This window comes from Rhea americana, unplaced genomic scaffold, assembly GCF_003343005.1.
Source record: "Rhea americana isolate MKP2758 unplaced genomic scaffold, rheAme1 scaffold_96, whole genome shotgun sequence".
In the NCBI taxonomy this organism is placed as follows: domain Eukaryota; kingdom Metazoa; phylum Chordata; class Aves; order Rheiformes; family Rheidae; genus Rhea; species Rhea americana.
Window position 1 is genome coordinate 2355119 of NW_028187155.1, and position 17406 is coordinate 2372524.

The window sequence follows — 17406 nt, forward strand, 5'->3', positions numbered from 1 at the left end:
GTAGGCTTTAGCTCTTTGCACTGGGCAGCTGCAAAGGTCCATGTAAGAGAGATTCATTAGTGGCAGCGGTCTGCAGACTGTCATCATCCAGACACTTTGCTAATCCTTTTGTGGCTCTAAACGTAGGTTCTCTCTCCAGCCCAGCTGACTGCTCTCAGCAAAGTTAGCTTTGCATGTGCAAACTTCCCTTGTTATAGCAGGAGCTAGGAAGGGGAATGATCCTGAGGGGRGAGAACAAACTGGCAGGAGAAGGCAGCAGAGGAGGAAGCGGGGTTGCAGCCTGTGGCTGCACAAGCTGGAGGCTACGAGAGAACTGACGTAATGGTGTGAGCTAAGYGCTTGGCTAGGCACTGTTCTGAAAAGGGCAGGAGCGTTTCCATTTTTGGGCATTTGTCTTGGGTGAGAAGTCGTAAGAATGAGCTTTCTCAAGCTCTTAGCAGCCATACCTGCCTGTTTGAGCACTCTTCTGCTTATGATTTCCTAAAGACAATGTTTCTTATACGCTGCTCTTGCCTGTGCAAAGCAAGCAGGGAGACAGGACGCTCTTTGATTGTAACGACAGTTCTTGTGTGCAAAGAGGTGGCGATCATACTTTCCTTGCTGAAGAGCTTGTCAAGTGTATTTCACTCTCTGTGATAGTCTGGTCCCTAATATTACGGCTGTGGATTTCCTTGAGACGTATGCAACTTGTCCTAGATCATCTACCTGGAAAGAGAGGAGCTAGGCTTGTTGTCTTTGAAGGAGGTGCCTTTTTCATGGCAGGGAAATGTTTTCAAGCTAGCGAAGGTGGGAAGAACCAGTTCACTTGTGAGAACCAGTTCAGGAGGGGCCTGGTGAATTATGTTTTTTTTTTTTCTATGCTTGAGTAGAAGGAGATCTGTGTGCATTAGATTCCCATTAAAATGTAATTGTGTTTTTTTCCCCTAATCTCATTGTCATGTATATTTTGTTTTTTTTAGCAGTTATCTTCTGTTCTTCCTTAGAAGCATCTATATAGATCTGTGCCATAGTTCTCCAGATAAGTTTCTTGACATGAGATGGTCCTTTGCTTTTTTTAAGCTGTATTTTCCTTTTTGTTTCTATTGCTGTTTGTTTGTTTCTCTACTTTGAAAATTCTATATAGGCAGTGTAGTTGCCCTGTCTGAACTGCTGTCATTGTAGTGATAAGTTTTTGTTACTTGCTCTAGAATAGTGCCTTGAGTGCTGATGGAACTGTGTTGTGGCATAAAACCAAGTTATAGAGATACAGCTTGTAATACCTAGGAAGGATGAGAAGGGAAGTTATTACTTTCTGTGCAAAGTGATATGTGCTGGCATTGGGAACAGAAAATTTGGTCTCCAGTCCGAGTGCCTTGTGCTCTGCTGTTCAAATAGCATGCTGGCCTTACGCATCTTTGTGTCTTCACTGTGCATCTAACTTCAGGAGCCTAATGTAGGATTTTCTTCCCTGTAAGGCTGTAGTGGCCAGGAGACCACTGTTGTTTGGTGGAGGAGAGAGCTCTTCTCTACGAGTCATTTGGATGTGTCTGATGGTGTGATCAGATGTGAACTGATGGTGTGAACGTCCTTTCCTTTAGAGTAAGATTTAGCATCTTAGTCACTATGCTTGTGCTGATCCTCTTCCAGTATAACAGGAGACCAGCTGAAGATTGCTACAGGCATCTCAGGATCTGCGAATGCAAAAGACTGAGAAATGAGAGAGGATAGCAGGGTGGAGAAAGTAGCCATGAGGAGGGGTTGTACTGTACCAGCATCAGAACCCCTCCCTCCCCCACCTGTTGAGCTAGCACATGTTGTCTAAGGTTTTGCTCATTTAAAAAAAAAAAAAAAAAGAGAGAGTGAGAGAGAGAATTAAGTGCGAGAACCATTTTTGGTGATGAGAATTATTATCATTTTGTTAATGAGAGGAATTTGTCTATGTGGAAAGAAAAAATGTTAATTAAACATAATTTTCATCAACTCATCTTACATGAAGAAGCCCCACCTATTTTCCTGAGAAAGGAATAAAGAGAATCATAATCCTGGATTAGGAATCTTTTACTACATAGATATAAAACAACACCGTGTGAAAAGGGATATATATGTGCATACCAATGTGCCTCCAGCAGTATTACCAAAGGAATTAATTTTACAAGAAAAAGCTACAGCCTGGAAGGAAGCCATTTTTCAAATAAAAGCTGAATCAGACTTGTGGCTCTTGAGAACTATGAGGAGGAAGGGTTAAAAAAAAACATTTACAGATAGGAATAGTTGATGTTGTGAGGTGAGTTAACATCTTGAAGTAGGGGAAGGTTGCTATTTATATTGCTTTTTCTTTTTTCCCTCCTCTTAGTTAAAAACTCACTTCTACTAAGAACAACATGTAAGATTAATGTAGTACTTTGAAGATTTAACGTACTGCACAAACATTACTTCCCTAATCAGCAAGCACCTTTGCTTGGTAGGCAAATGAGGAACGTAGTCACCATTTTAGAGAAAGGGAAACCAAGATGCCAGAAGTGCCAAGATTTCCAAAGCAGGTGTGTGTGTTTTTTTTTTTTTTTAATACTTTGGGATTTTTGTAGTGTTCAGCATAGGGACTGCCTCTAGGCTGTTTTGTAAAAGCTGCTGAGCTCATGGATTTCATAAGTGCTAAGCATGCAAATTGCAAAGAGGCCCTGCATGTCTCAAATGAAGCATCCAAAGAGTTGCCTCCATAAGTTTCCAAAGGTCACAGCAAGCTGGGCCAGAAGGGAGGCAGCCCATTCCTGAGCAAAGAGAGCTTCCTAAAGCATTGCCAGTTCCCCTGCGTTGTTGGATTGTATAACTTCTTGCTTGCATAAACTRTGTCAGTTTAACCTCATTTGAAGCAATTTCAAACAAACACCCCAAAACTTTGTATAAAAATTACTTGAGCGACTATATCTTACTTTCAGAGGTGTGCTGAAGCAAGCCTGTTTTTGCTACACACTGGTGATGCTATGTGTACTGATGGTTCAACTCCAGTTGTTGGCAGACCATACACTATGAAGAAATGTCCTACCTTTTTTAAAAAAAGTGTCCCACATGGAGATGGYTTTTATATATGAAGACCATTAACTTTATTAGGCAATGGAAATTTTTTCATGAGGCCTTGCCCTGTACACCTGTGTCAAATTCATTATTGTAAACACAATAGGATAAGGTCTCATTTGGGCAGCTATGCTCTTAAAAATAGACCTGTGTGGAGGAACAGCATCTTTGTATTGGTGCAAACTGTACTTTTCCAGGTGTTACAGAYAACATTTTAAACATTAGAGCTAAACTTAGTGCATCTGCAGAGCAGGGCTGCTATTTCTTCCTTATTTTATCAGCTATATTCTGTAACTTCTTTTTAATCAGAAAAGCAAGTCTTTTGCTCTCTTTAAAAAGGAGTGCTTCATGATCTGTTGATACAAATTAAGCACTAAAATTATTCTAAATGCAGCCTGGTGAGCATGGACCTGGCCTTGGAGTCTGACAGGTTTGTCTTTTCTGTGCTGCTGCCTCCTGAGGTCACCTCTGCTCTTACGTTGAGAAGCAGTTTAATGCTCAAAGTGCTCCTGAATTGAGGCTGCTTACAGACCCCCCTGTGCTCCTGATGGGAAATGTTGGAATCCCTCTAGGAAAGAGCCTGATGTCAATTTGGAGTGTTACACAGGCTAGGCTCAGATAAGGGATTTGGGGGGGCATGACACAGGGCTACCTCTCCTGCCTGTGTGTGCTATTGTAGGCCCTCAAGTCTTGGGCACATCAGTTTCCTTCTGAGGAGGAGAAGCTGCATTGCCCAGAGATGCTCCAGTAGCGAGCAGCAGAGATGAGAAGTGGATTTGACTCCAAGCCCAGCCTCAGAGCTGCTTCTGCCCTGTGAATTAGATGTTATCTGGGTAACATTGTGTAAGTCATTCCCTCTGCCTCCATTTCTCCCCTCTCCTTTCCACACACTCACCTTGAGAGTCAAGATTGTGTTGCCATGCATGATTCTCTGTCGTAAAGCACTTAGACCCACGATGTGAAATGCTAGCAGATGGGTGGGGATTGCTGCCTACTGCACATCTGATAGTGGAAGGCTTAACTTTCAGGCCTCTTCTTCTGACCTTTTGTTGGAGTGCTAAAATATTTTACAAACCAACTTTTACCAAAGCAAAAAATATCTCTGGGCTAAACCTGGAAGCTGCCCAAACCCCAGCTGGGTCATTGCTCCCTTGCTTCAGATCTAGAGCTCTACCAGGGTCAGGCCCACCAGGTAAGAAAGCTGCTGATGCAGAGGCTGCTTGAAGGCTACAATACGAAGGAAAGCTCTCTCCTGTCTATGTAGATAGAGCACTATAGTATACAAGTGTTGCTATGTTAGCTACCGTGCGTAGCCTGAGCAAACACACCCTGCCACTTGTCGGTGCTTATTAGCTCAACCACACAAGTTGTGGCTGTGCAGTTTTGCCTGGGAGCTGACTTGCTCCTGACCCCCTTGCAATGTGAACAGAGGGAGTGTGGGGTTGCATTCAAACGTGTGCTAAGGTTTCCTTAGCTGCTCTGAAAATGTGGGTCTGAAAAGGATTCCCGGGGCTACCGCCCTTGAGAGTGAAGGGATGGAGAGCAGAAACGTTGGTGTGGAGCCTGGAGGATGCCTGGGAAGCCATCGGCAGGGCAGCCTGCCCTCTGTTTGCTTTTTGGTATCAGTATCTTGATGGGTAGGAGGGAAGTACTCCTGTGAGACCTTCTTTAGGTAGCTGAGCACTAAATGACATCTGTTCATTAATCAGCAAGGTGGTGACTGGTTTTATGATTATTGTTTTCTGTCTCTTCTGCTGTAAACCACATTACCAAACCATGTTATTCATTCTTAGTCACTTTTCTGGCCAGTCTTTGGTGGATTTTTGTTGGCATATGAGTAAAGAGGACTCCTACTAAACTTGTCTGTGCAATTTTAGATTTCTTACTAAAATCTGACATGCACAAAGGTGTTGAGGCCCTAGGAAAAGCTTTAGAAGAGGCTTCACTGTTAATTCCATAAAGATTAAAAGTTAATTCCATAGAGATTAAAGCCTCAGGAAAAAAACATGTTGACCAATTGCCTCAAAACTGAGTTTCTGTAAYACATTAATACATTTAATCTCTATTCAGAACCCCCTTAGTGTGCCAGCTTTGCTGACGAATCAGTTTTACAGGCTTCCTTTGCCATACCTCTCAAAGGCTGAAGAGGCTGGTTTCTTTCTTTGTGGGTATGTTTTTTTAGCTGGCTGATCTTTGCAAAATGCTGAAGGGGAAAGGGATGCGTGCTAGTGTTGGTGGCACTCTGAGGGATCAAGGTGGCAAGGATGCGGTGGCTGATGGGCAGAGCAGCTCCACTGGTGAGCTGGATTCCAGGTCGAATTTTCAGGGACAACAGAGACAAAGATTTTTTTTTTTTTTGGGGGGGGGAGGGGGGACAACCCTTTCCACGTTATGTGTGCCTAACATCATGAATGCAGAACACTGCTGTTAGTCATGCTGTTGATCGCAATCTGTTTAATGGAGCTATTTTGTTTTAATACATTGATGCATATTTTGAAGGGTATTTGGGGGAAGTATCCCAAAACCAGAACTTGTAAAATCTTTCTCCCAAACGGAGTTGCTTGGTAGTGTTTTAAGTGTTGATATACTATATGTCCAATACTTAATTTGTTGATTAGTAAGTTGGACTGACTAACTCTTGATGGCTTCACTCTCTACCATGCAGGTCTGAGCTGCTGCTAACCAGGCCCTTGCCTGCAAAAACTAAACTCTGGCGATGTGCCTTGCCCTGAGCACCCCAGATCATGCCTAGTCTGAGAGGTGACCTTAGCATAACCTGCTGCCTGGGGAAGTCAGCAGTTTGAGCTCCCAGGAGAAGCAGGCCTTGAGCAGGCAGGCAAACGATGACTGCCAGGGAGTGGTGCAGGACTGCCAGGTGTTGCTGCGTGCTGGGGGCTCTCTGCAGCTCACTGCTTCCAGCCTGCCTGCCATGGATCAGCAAAGGTGTAACAGTTCACTTGTTCTTTCCCTTCCCCCCCCCCCCTTTTTTTTTCCTGTTGCTTTTTCCACTGGCCATACCAATCCGATTACACCTTCGAGGGATCATCTGCCCCTAAAGCTTAATTAAGGAGCTCTTGTCTGACTCGTCACTGACTCACCTGCCACTATATGAGCTCATGTCTGACTTGTCCTAGGAAGATAGTGAAATATGTCAGGCTTCTCTGAAATAAAGCATTTTTTTTGTTGTTTTATTGCACGCCTGACATTGCTGTTGGCTGCTGAGTAGGTGAACAGGAAGATTACTGCCCCAACTTGGTTGCGTTTATCTAAACTCAGTAGCTCCCCTTTCTGTGCCTTGAAAAACCAGATGGAGTTTTGCTTGCACAGCTGTAGGTATGTTAGAGTTAATAAAAAAAAAWAAATAAAATAAATAAAATTAAAAATTAAATAACCTTTGAGTTCTGGCTTCAGGCAAAGTAGGTGAAATGATGTGTTTTGGAGATGAATGCTCTTGCAGGAGGCAAGATGTAGCTTGCAGGAGAACATCTGCAACCAATCCATTCTGTATGAGATGGGGCCAAGACTTGTTTGTATCTTGCTACCTGTTCAAACATGTTGTAGCACAGCAAAACGAGGTTTTAAATGCAAGGGTGGGTAAAAAAGGAAAGACATCAAGCTGAATGTTTGCTTAATAGCTTTGATTTCTTCATTAAATTTTTAAGCACTTTAATAATTTGATTAGTTGCTTTTAGAGCAATGTAGACTATTTTAACAAAAAAAAAAAAGTGGTGGTGGGGAAGCTCGTCTTGGTGCTGCAAAATAAGCTTGCTTGCTGGCTGGGAGCATATCTGGTAACCATTTACTACTGTTGTGGACCTATCCCCAGGACTGCTGGTGGACAGACGTTCTGTAATATGTTGGTCAAATAATATGCAGAGATTGAGTTACCAAGTTGACTGCTGAAATGCCAGAATAGAGCTTCCCAATGAAATGATCGTTGCCACTCTGATCCCACTCATTTTGCAAGAACTGAATTTAGACAACGTTTAGCAACTGCACTTTGCAAAGTTTGTCTGCTGGCTTTTAATTGTGCGCTTGAAATGCCTCTTTCTTGAGGCCTGTGGCAGCTCAGAACAGTTATATGACTCAGTAGCAGCTGAAGTGGCAAGGTTTGTAAGAGAGGTTCTCATATTCAGCTTAGCATTTGAGTTTTGCATTACTTTTTTAAGTAGTCCCACAAGATGAATGTGCTGCTACATTTCTGGCTTATGCATATAAGTTTTTTTTTTTTTTTAATGTGCAGACTGTGTGTGAATCTGTAGAGATCTGTTGTCCATGCTGTGCAACAATTGTTGCTTTGATCCTTCTCCTAGTCAGGTTGGCTAGATTCCTTCCTAGGGAGCTGGAGGGACCAACTGGATGGAACACGGTAGAGAGCATGAAAACAGTACTTCTAAAATTGCACAGCTGTCCTCAGAGGGAAAGGGCACCCCTGCGARGGGGTGCTCTGTTCTGCCTGGACAGGGCTGTTGCACTATCTGGGTAGTAGTTTGCAAATGCTTGACACSAGCAGGCTGCTACTGCAGGAGTCACCAAACAAGAATGAGAGGAGTGTGAACCACTGACTTTTTGCATTATCTAGCATTGAATCCTACCTTGACTCTGCCAAATGTGCTTGCTTAAGCCAAGAAGTTCTGGTTATGTGCTAATGCCCTTCAAGGCCCCAGTATGCAAGCATATTAAGGAACTGTAGAATGCAGGATCGCCTCCTCTTCTCCCTTTGATGTAGACAAGGCTATTCCATTGYGCCTTTGCTCATGAGAAAGAAGATACTCTTATCCCTGTGTTTGCATGCCTTTGTTAAGCCTCTGGTGATTCTCAGCATTACTTTTCACCTGTATTCCCTGTCTGGCAACCAAAAAAACCTCCTTCAGTTTGTCCATACTCAGCAAGTGGACACTCATGCTAGGAAGTGCCTTAGGCTTCCTGCCACACTGTATGGACTTGGCAGGATGCTGCCATGTCCACATGCTACCTTAGTGGACCAGGGTTATTAGCTCTGGCCCATTGCAACTTTGGCTTGGCAGTCTCGAAGTGACACAGGAATGGCACAGGTGCATCTGAGCCCTTTTCTCCAGCATGTCGTGCTCTAGACTAGCAAGTATTGAGGCAGCTGTCCCTGCAGCAGTGGTATGGTCATGCCTGCAGTGAGCCTTGAGCAAGAGCCCTTGTTACTCTTGCTTGCCGTGCAGAGAGCATCCTGACATACAGAGGCACTCAGGGCTGTGTTCATATGGTGCAGGTTAGCTCAGTCTCCATACTTCARGCTTTTCATATTAGACAGCTTTAGATGACCCTCTTGTCCTTTGTAGGCCTTGAGTTTACTCTATTGGACTGGATCAAAAGACTAAAACAGAATCCAAGCTATCTTAATAGGACTTTCCCAATGGGCTTGTGACTCATAAAATCTTCAGYTTCTGTCTTCAGAACTGTGTAGCCATGATGAGCTCTGCTATTGCTTAAGAGCTTATTTGTAGAAAAATCTTCTTTTGGAGAGAGCTTCCAAAACTGGCCATCCTGGGTTTTGTTTGCTCGCTTTGGAGCTCCCATCTCAAAATCGAGGGAGGTGGCCAAAACTTGCATGCTAGGAATGATGTGCTCTTACTCAAATGCTGGCTTCGTTCTGTTATCATTCTGTCCCTGTGTAAGCACTGTTTTCCCCAGACTCCTCCAGCCATCTTTGTATCAGACATCAAAACCTCTGCTAGCTCTTTCTGAGGTGCATGATATAATTATTTCTCCCAGCCCTCTAGCGCAGTTTGAAAACGGACCCCTTTTTCTTCTGTAAAAGACTTATTTTTCAAAGAGAACTTCTTTTCTGCTATTTGGAGAAGAAGCACATGGACATGTATACACCAGGCTGTGTGGGAATGGAGTGGGGGATTGTGGTGTTTTAGGCTTTTTTGTTTTGGAGTGTGTGGGGTTTTTTTTTCTGCTTTTTTCCTCCCTTGGCTGCACAAGCAGATAAAAACCTGTAACCTACAGGAGTTGGAAGCTCCATGCAGAAAATTAGCTTAGGTTGGTGGAAGAGTTGAGATCGCATTTTTGTTGGCTAATTAAAGGATTAAAGGCACAGAGATTTAGAGTGAACTGTCAGTGTGCTACAGAAGAGAGCCTTTGATGGTTGAATCCAGCTTGAGATTAAACAAATTGCATTTAAATAAGAAGTATGTGGCAACAGTTATAGTCTAGCTGGGTCTCTATCACTTGTCCTCCAGGACTGGGCAGCTGGTGTGCTGTGACTAGGGCTGCTGCTTCTCTCTAGTCGTCTCACTCCTTCCAGAGCTGCTTCCTCTTCATTGCCTCTATCAGTTGCCTTTAAGCTTTTTTGAGGCAATTTCTTCTCACCTGGGGCCCTGTGCAGAGGCCCCATGCCCACATATGTTACTTCTGGGCAACAGTCCTTCTGCCTATCTTCGTATTAGCATAGTTGCATCCTAGTGATGTGTGGTGTCATTTCTCTGATCTTGTTTAGGGTTCTTTATTGCGTCCTGGCACTTATCTTATGTTGTCTTATCACAGACAGTGAAGTTTGTTCCTCCATGGGCTTTTTCCTGTCGCTCAGTTGCGAAGATGGTGGACAAAGTTTTTTGTGTTATGCCAGCTGTGACATGATATCATCTTCTATATAGTCATTAGCCTCATAGCTGTGGCAGATAAAAATCTGGAGGGATTTTTAAGTACCTGTTACTGGTTTGGTTCTGGAGGCTTAAAGTCCCTACTTTAGTGCCAGGTGCCAGCTGACTATCTTCAATATGCTACATCTTTACTGCAAATGACTTGTCAGTGTTGGTCCCCTTCCTCCTTCCCTGCTGGTCTGAATGGCGTTAAATTCAGAGCTRCTAATAGACTGTAATGCAATTTGTCAACATTTGCTGTGGTAGAGATTGTTGGTAGCAAGCTCAGGGCAGAAACTTGCTTTCTGCAAGGGCAGGGGTTCATCTGCACAGCACTGTGTAGGATGAAAGCACATACTGTCTGTGCTGGGGTTTGTGCCTTTCTCTGATGCTTCAGGTATGAGCTGTAAGGAAAACGGGAGTGCTGGACAGTGTGAGCCAATAACTTGTTCTGATGTTGCAACTCTGTTTTGTTTTGCACCTTTCCTTTTTTTGGGGGGGAGGGCAGGGGGAGGGAGAGTGGGGGAAAGGGGGTCATCTCTAGTTTTGCTCAACTCAAATAAGATTATGACTTTTTAGTGGAAAGAGGGAAGAAATCACAAAATTAAAACTCATGGAATGCTGTTGAATTCTAAAACTACTTAGACATGGCATTGCTTTTCTAATTGGGTGTGGTTAGTGGGGAAATCTGGCTTTAAAACAATGTTTCCCAGGGAACTATTCCTGTTCTCATTGTTATCCACTAATGAAGACTGCTTGGGGCGGTGGGACAGGAAAGCAGTTTTGCTTTAAATGGAGTAAGTCTCCTCACAAAGTGTCCATGGCTTGGTGTCTTCAGAACTTGCATCTTGTGAATGGAGCAGTGTAGAGGTGGTGAAGTCTGCAGGGACAGAGAGCTGTTTGGTGTTCTTGGAAAGTCATCTTCAGATTTGTGATCATGAGGATTTGCACCTAAATACACATTCGTTCATTGCTATGTTTCCAGTTCGGTCATACAGATGATGTGATTATCTTTCGGTTATTGAGTGAAATGGATTAATCACCTAGATATTGAGAGATTTGCTATAATCTGCTGCCAATAATTTATAGATCTGTAACTCTGTCAAAGAGCATTTAGGAGATTATTGCTGGCAAGTTTATCTTAGCAGACTTGTAGATTTGTTTGTAAAGTGCATCCAGTTCCATGCAAATTTATTTTATACCTTTGTGCGTTTTTGTTGAAATTGTAAAGCAGTTTAGTAATCTGCTGACAGATCTGGTCTGTGCTATGTTTAAGCCTTCTGTTTCTCATGTGACACAGTACTGTATCCCTCCTTTAGCTTTCGTGTTAACTGCAATGTGGTTTCTCCTCCTTTTCTTGGTGCTATGAGATGAAAAACTGAAGAGTTTGATTTTTAGAGGAGGGATAAGGACAGCTGGTAGTGTTTCCTGAACTCATCACAAACCTTCCTCCTGGCCTGCATCTCACTCTGCAGRACACCTTTTCTCTTTGAGCTGCTGCATTTGCATAGCTTCAGGGCTGCTGGTGAGCATGAGAAAAGCTGGAGGAATACCCTGTGCTTGGGATGGGCTTGTTGCTCTTCCTGCAACAACAACAACTTGAGCCAGTTGGGGGTTAGGTGATGCATTCTGAAGACAGGAAGTCTTGATGGTCTGCTGGCTACAGCAGTGACACTACTGTTTGCCTGAACRTGGTTCTTGGCAAACTGTTTCCCACAGTATGTAGGAAAATCAAGATCCCAGTTCAGTAAGGCACTTCAGTGAGTGCATAACCTCTGGCACGTGAATATTCCCTGTGAAATCTGTTCGGTTCTGTTGGAGTCAGCAAGGCTGCTCCCATCCTTAAAGGTAGGCATTTGCTTAAACACCTTGCTGAATCATGTCTTGACTTTGAAAGTAGACTCAGGAGAAACCACATCAGTTGACTCAAAACTGTGCTTAGGTAGGTCATTGAAGATGGAAGGAAAGGGCTGGAAGAGAGTAAGATCTGGATAAAATACAGATCCCAGTACCTTGCAAATGTTGGTAATTGGTGGTGACTATATTCTTGTCTGGCTTTCTCACCATTCATCCCTAAAGCTTAATTGTATGAATAAAATTTGCATAAGTTTGTGTTAGTGTCCATTCATCTTGTTTATACTGGAGCTGCTCTCGTGCGTTAATGATCTAGCTTGTGCCTGAGCCAGTTACTGCAGCTTTTTGTTCCCAATAAAACTGAATGGCTCAGTTAGATGTGATTGTCTTTCCTAATCCTTAGGTTTGCTCTGTGACTCCGCAACCAAAATATGGCCTTGTCAGATTGGCAAATCCAGAAAATACAAGGATTCTTCCAGAAATGGTTTGGTTCAGTTTGAATGTGGTGTCCTTCTGTAGGAGGAAGAGACAGTTCTAGTAGGACAGTCTTCATGAGGAAGAGGAAARCTTGCCCCTGCTTGCTAGCTGCATGCTGGTTTGCTGCCTTGCTCACTAGCTAGTCTGTCCTAGCCAGAAAACTGTTGGCTTTTCATTTTAATTATCAATGAAATGCTCTGCAAGCAGGAGAACAATATTTGCATAGATGTAATTCTGGAAATTGAGCGTAATGTGATCAGGAAGTGGGACAGGCTCTGGCTGTTATCATGGAAGAGACTTGCTGGTACCTGTACTTTGTTTCAAATGTAATAAGATCTGACTCAGGAAAGTTTCCTGGACGTTAATAGAGAAAACTCAATGCCCTTTTGGCAAGAGACTTGCTCTGTCCTTTCTGAAGAAAACAAAAGAGTTCTTGCAAATTCATAAATCTGCTCTGAAAGGGCTGCCCTAGAGTGTGCTGAAGATTTAGAGGGAAATAGTCTCCCTCAAAGTAGAAAGGCAGGGGCGTGTGTGTGTATGCGTGTTCAAGACTTTTTCTTTTTTTCTGAAATAGAAGCCAAGGAACAAGGCGCCTGTGTGCGCTGCCAGTGAAATATCAGTGGGGAGACATGATGCTACTTGCAAGGTATGCACAAGACAAGACCAGAGGCGCCGCAGTGCTTGATTACTGTCAAGGGCTCAGTTGGAACTTGCCTTTGCTCTTTGGCCTGCAGCATTTATGTAGAAATTGGGGACGCTGCTGCTTGCTTCCAAAGCTTTACCTTGATGGGTCCTGCCCACATCTTAGGTGGGGAGGAAGGGGGGGGAGAGAGAAGACAGTCAGAGCTGATGAAGTAAACAGGAAAATTACTCACCTTAATGATGCATTTCACTGGCATTGCTGCTTTGAGAGCCTGTCAAATTTAATACTTTGTCTTTCGTACCATTGCCTCCCATATGTGTGATTAACACTCTGGTTTATTAGAAGGATGAACTGGAGAAGTGTCTATACTTTCCCTCAGGTGGAATAAATGAGGGGAAAGGGGTAGTGAATAGGAGAGAAATAGGATCACCTTTTCCCAGAGTCCTTCAGTCTTTAGTGAGAACACAAATAAGGGAAAAAAAGAATTCRTTGAGTAACTTTACAAGTACCCCCTTATTATGTGAGAGCATCAAAGTTCATGCTGAGACTGTCAGCTTCCCAATTTGTGGAGAGTCCTGCTCCACTGAACGGAGTTGCCAGTTCCTCTCTGAGTGCCAGTGGGAGGGAGCAGTTTGGACCACTGTCGCGGCATGACATTGAGATGGGACTGCCTGGCCCAGGCAGGAAAATGTCCACATGGTGGTTGACCTGCTCCAACTTTTGTGCAGTCCATTGTTGAGGCATTGAGTATCTTGCTCTGTGCTTAGGAAAAAAAACTAATGTATTTTGCCTGTAGATTTTAACATATGTGATGATGGAGCCATGTTTCACATGGGGTGGTCTCAGATGTTTCTCCACTTTTTTTCAAGCTGACAAGGGCTGTGGTATCCCAGAGCTCTCTGTTTGGCTCTGTATAATCTATATTTTTGGTTCAAAACACTGAGTGAAAAAAGAGCTGGAGAGYTGTTGTGACAGAACTCCAGGGTGTCACGTATACAAATTCAGGATCTGAATGTGTACGCTCAACCATTTGAGGAGACTGTAACGCTTAGCCAGAGAGGCCAGCTTATCTTCTGGACAAATGGAGCTGAAAACTTCCTCCTTTGAAATAAACATAGGACAATTCTGTGCAAGCAAAGCATGCTATCTGCAGATGTCCCGCAGTTTTTGCTGGTCATGCACTGACAAGAGGGTTTTTGGTGGGCTGTCTAAGATGAGCAGGAAAGTTGATCCCCTGCACTGATTGTAGGCGAACAGGAGGAACCCAACGTGGCCATGTGCAATGGTGCAGGCTTATTAGGTAAGGGAAGTCCAACTATATCTTCAGGAGTACTTCAGTGACGCTTGCAACATATAAATTGTACATATATGAAGTTCTTCAGGTGTTACTTGTCCTTTAAGAAGGGCTCACTGAATCAAATGCCTGAGTTGAGAGAGAGAGAGAGAATAGAAATCTGTGCAGAGAGGAAAATCCGTCTGGAAGATGGTGTTAAGTATATCAGAGGTTAGGAGACTGTAATCCTTTTCTTAGCTTTCACTTGTGTTTTATGCCTGTAGCTGCCTGTCAAAATGAGAAAGTGCAAAGGAATCTGACTTGCATCTCTTCTGAGCCTCTCAGTTTGTTCTTCCTAAGGCAGCCAGAAAGATGGGCCTGCATTTGACACAGCACGCTCTTATCCTTGTAACACGCGGACCCTGTAGCGTTTTGCAAGTAGGTCAGCTGTTTGGCATGAGCCAGAAATTGGTGGAAATCTGTCACCATTTAGCAAAGTGTTGCTTGGCTGGTATAGTTCATGGCAAGGTGCCTGTTAGCCTCTAGTCTGACTCTGCTCCTTTGGACTCCTGGCTTAAGATGTTACTGATTGAAAAGACCATAGTGCCAGAACAACTTCAGTATTATTTCACTTGTTCTCTCATCCAGTTTGGTTTCAGTCTGCTGTTACAGATATTGTACTAATGATAAGTTTACTCTCATAATTCCTTTGAGATATCCATAAGACTTCCATGTTTACAGATGAGGGAACTAAAATGAGCTTTGAAGGGCTTAAATYTTGGACCTGTGTTTCCTTATTCCCAGCTTCAGTTGCTGGACTGCAAGCTTGGTGTAGAGTTATCTGAACTTATGTCTGATTTATCCTAAATTGCTGAGATGCAAGTCCACTTTGTAGAGGGCTGCAGTGCTTGATCTGACTGTCTAGGGCTTTTACAGCTGGTTCATGTTGATGGAACCAGGCTGGATTTGGTGGGAGCAGGCTTATTTTGCAAAGCTTTAGGATTTGGACCCTCACTTACTGCTTATCTTAAGAAAGCATGTAGAGAAGGTAACTGCCATGTTAGTAGGGGCAGTGTGTGTGCTGCAGTGGTTCTTCCCTCCTAGCTGCCAAGTTCCTGGCCTTTTGGCTTTCAACAGGAGACAAAAGCGACTGTTAAGCTTTAGGTAGAGGTGATATTGTGCCTGGGAGATGTGCTCAAAGTTGGTGTCCAATTACTCCAGACAGTATAAGTACTCTGACTGGTGGCATTTGGCCGGTAGGATGGATCGTGCTGGAAAATGTGGACGTGAAATGAGGTGAGATCTAGGAGGTGACTAGGAAGCAAGCAGCAGCCTTCCTCATTGGCTGAACCTGAGACAGATGACTGTGAGAAGGTTTACTCCCCTATGCCAAGCTAAGAGCTGTTTTGAAATGACCAACCTGGGCTTCACTTAGTGGTTTGTGAGCAGAACAGGCTCTGGTGCTCAACATCCGAGACTGACATCAGACACATGACTCGGCAGCAGTCCAAGTGGGGTGGGTTTGCTGTGGGGAGCTCAGAAATGCTCTTCCCACTTTTTTTTTTTTTCTGGAGTTCATAGAAAAATACTGTGTTTTTCTTTGAAATCAGACCTTTTTAAGCCGAGACTCTTACTCTGTATGCAGAGACGTACCTGCTGTGGCAGTACTGTTGCCTGGTGCCTGCTTRAAGTCAAGCATATGCTTAAGTTTTTGCTAAATCAAATCTTGGAGGTTTTGCCAGCAGCTGTGGTGAATAATTTCTGATGTAAATAGTAAAATTCCCTGCAAAGATTATTACTTTTTATGTCACTGTTACACTCTATCTGATACAATTTAGCACCATTAAATAGACTTGTAGATTCATGTAAAGAAATGCATGCAGTCATGTATGCACATATGCTTAGATTACCTGAAAGTAGATGCTGCTTTTTTACATAAATGCATATAGTTTTACCTTCAGTATAGGACTTCATTTGCACTAGATTTCCTTTCTACTAGAAAGACGTGAAGGAGGAGAGTGTCTTTGAGGATGGTGGAACGGTGAAAGGAAGGAAGAATTGCAATGAAGTTTTAATGCAACTCCTCCATTCATTGTAGTGATTAAAATTCTTGCTGTCAAGTTCTATTGTATCGTTAATTTTCAGTAATTGGAGTTGATTTTTTTCCATTACAATGTTAATACTTTTAGCCCGTATTTGTTTACTTCTCACTGTTTTAGATGAACCATTGTGCCAAATGTTGAAACTTTAACAGTCTTTAGGTGAGCTTAGGTAACCTAACAGTGGTCTTTCTGCAGGGTACGATTCCTAGTCTAGTATCTTGTTTGGTAGACAAACCAACCGCTTATGCCTTATGCTGTTGTGTATTTGTGATACAGTAGTCACAGGGAGATTTAGACATTGACTTAAAATGCTGAGCACTGAGCAAGAACAAGGCAAAATGAGCCTACATCCAACACTCCCCTCACTGCCCCTGCCCCCCCCCCCAATCAATCAAAACCTCCAGAACATCAAAAAAACCAATCACAGTTCAACAGTACAGCATGAGCCCCCATGGCAGACTGTTGCTGCAAAATCATCCTAAAGGAATGGTTTTCAAGGAAGGAGGTAGCATACACTTAGAGGTTTATTGATGGCTTGTAAACTGGCTGTGTTAAGCTCTGTTAATTAAATGACATTATGGAAACTTATTAAAATAATGTCATGGGGATGTGCAAAGCCATGTCCAGCTGGGAAACACTTGGATCCTGTGGAAATCAGTGCAGCGTTCAAAGCCTGGTAGTTTTGTGAAGGGCTTTAGCTTTTGTCCCTTACATTTCATCGAAAGGAGCTGTGCTATATTTGGGACCACAGTTCCTGTTTTCTGTAAACATAAATTTGCAAGAAAGTATCTGAAAAGTATAACTCAGGTTTTGAGTAATATGAAATAATTCCTCCTTGTGGAAGCGACCTAATTCAGTGAAAATTCGTGTGTGTTTTGTAATGTGGGGTGCCTCAGTCAGTGGACGTTGTGCATGCAAAGTGTAGGTTTGGCTCACTTCTGACCTTCAGTGTATTCCTGGCAAAATCTCCTCTTGCTTCATCCCTCCCCTCACTCGCAGATTTCCCTGCGTGAATATGTATTACTAGGCATCCACATCTGAAACTGGTTTGGGACTCACTGGGACTGGCAGAGAAGAGTCCCTGCCTGGTGACTTTTCAGCTTAAGAGGCGGAGAAATTGGATACAATGTACGAAGTGAGAGCTGGGTGTGCAAGGTAATGTCACTTGGCCGCAGGAGTCTTACTGTTACAGTTCTTAATGAATTTCAAAAAGACAGAAAAATATGCTAGCAAGGGAAGAAAACTTCAAAATCAATAGTAAAGAATTCTATTACGGCCATCACTTCACATCCCCCCCCCCCCAAAAAAAAAAAAAAATTCCACAAAATCATTCTGAACTTGCTTTTGTAGTTTTCCATCAGGACTTCTATTTTTGAAATAGGATACTTT

The 17406-nt window shown here is 43.2% G+C and overlaps 1 protein-coding gene across 2 annotated transcripts in view; it reads left to right on the forward strand.

Annotated features, from left to right (window-relative positions):
• The window catches only part of TP63 (tumor protein p63), a 71706-nt gene that overhangs the window by 25227 nt on the left and 29073 nt on the right, over window positions 1-17406 (forward strand). The window lies entirely within an intron of this gene.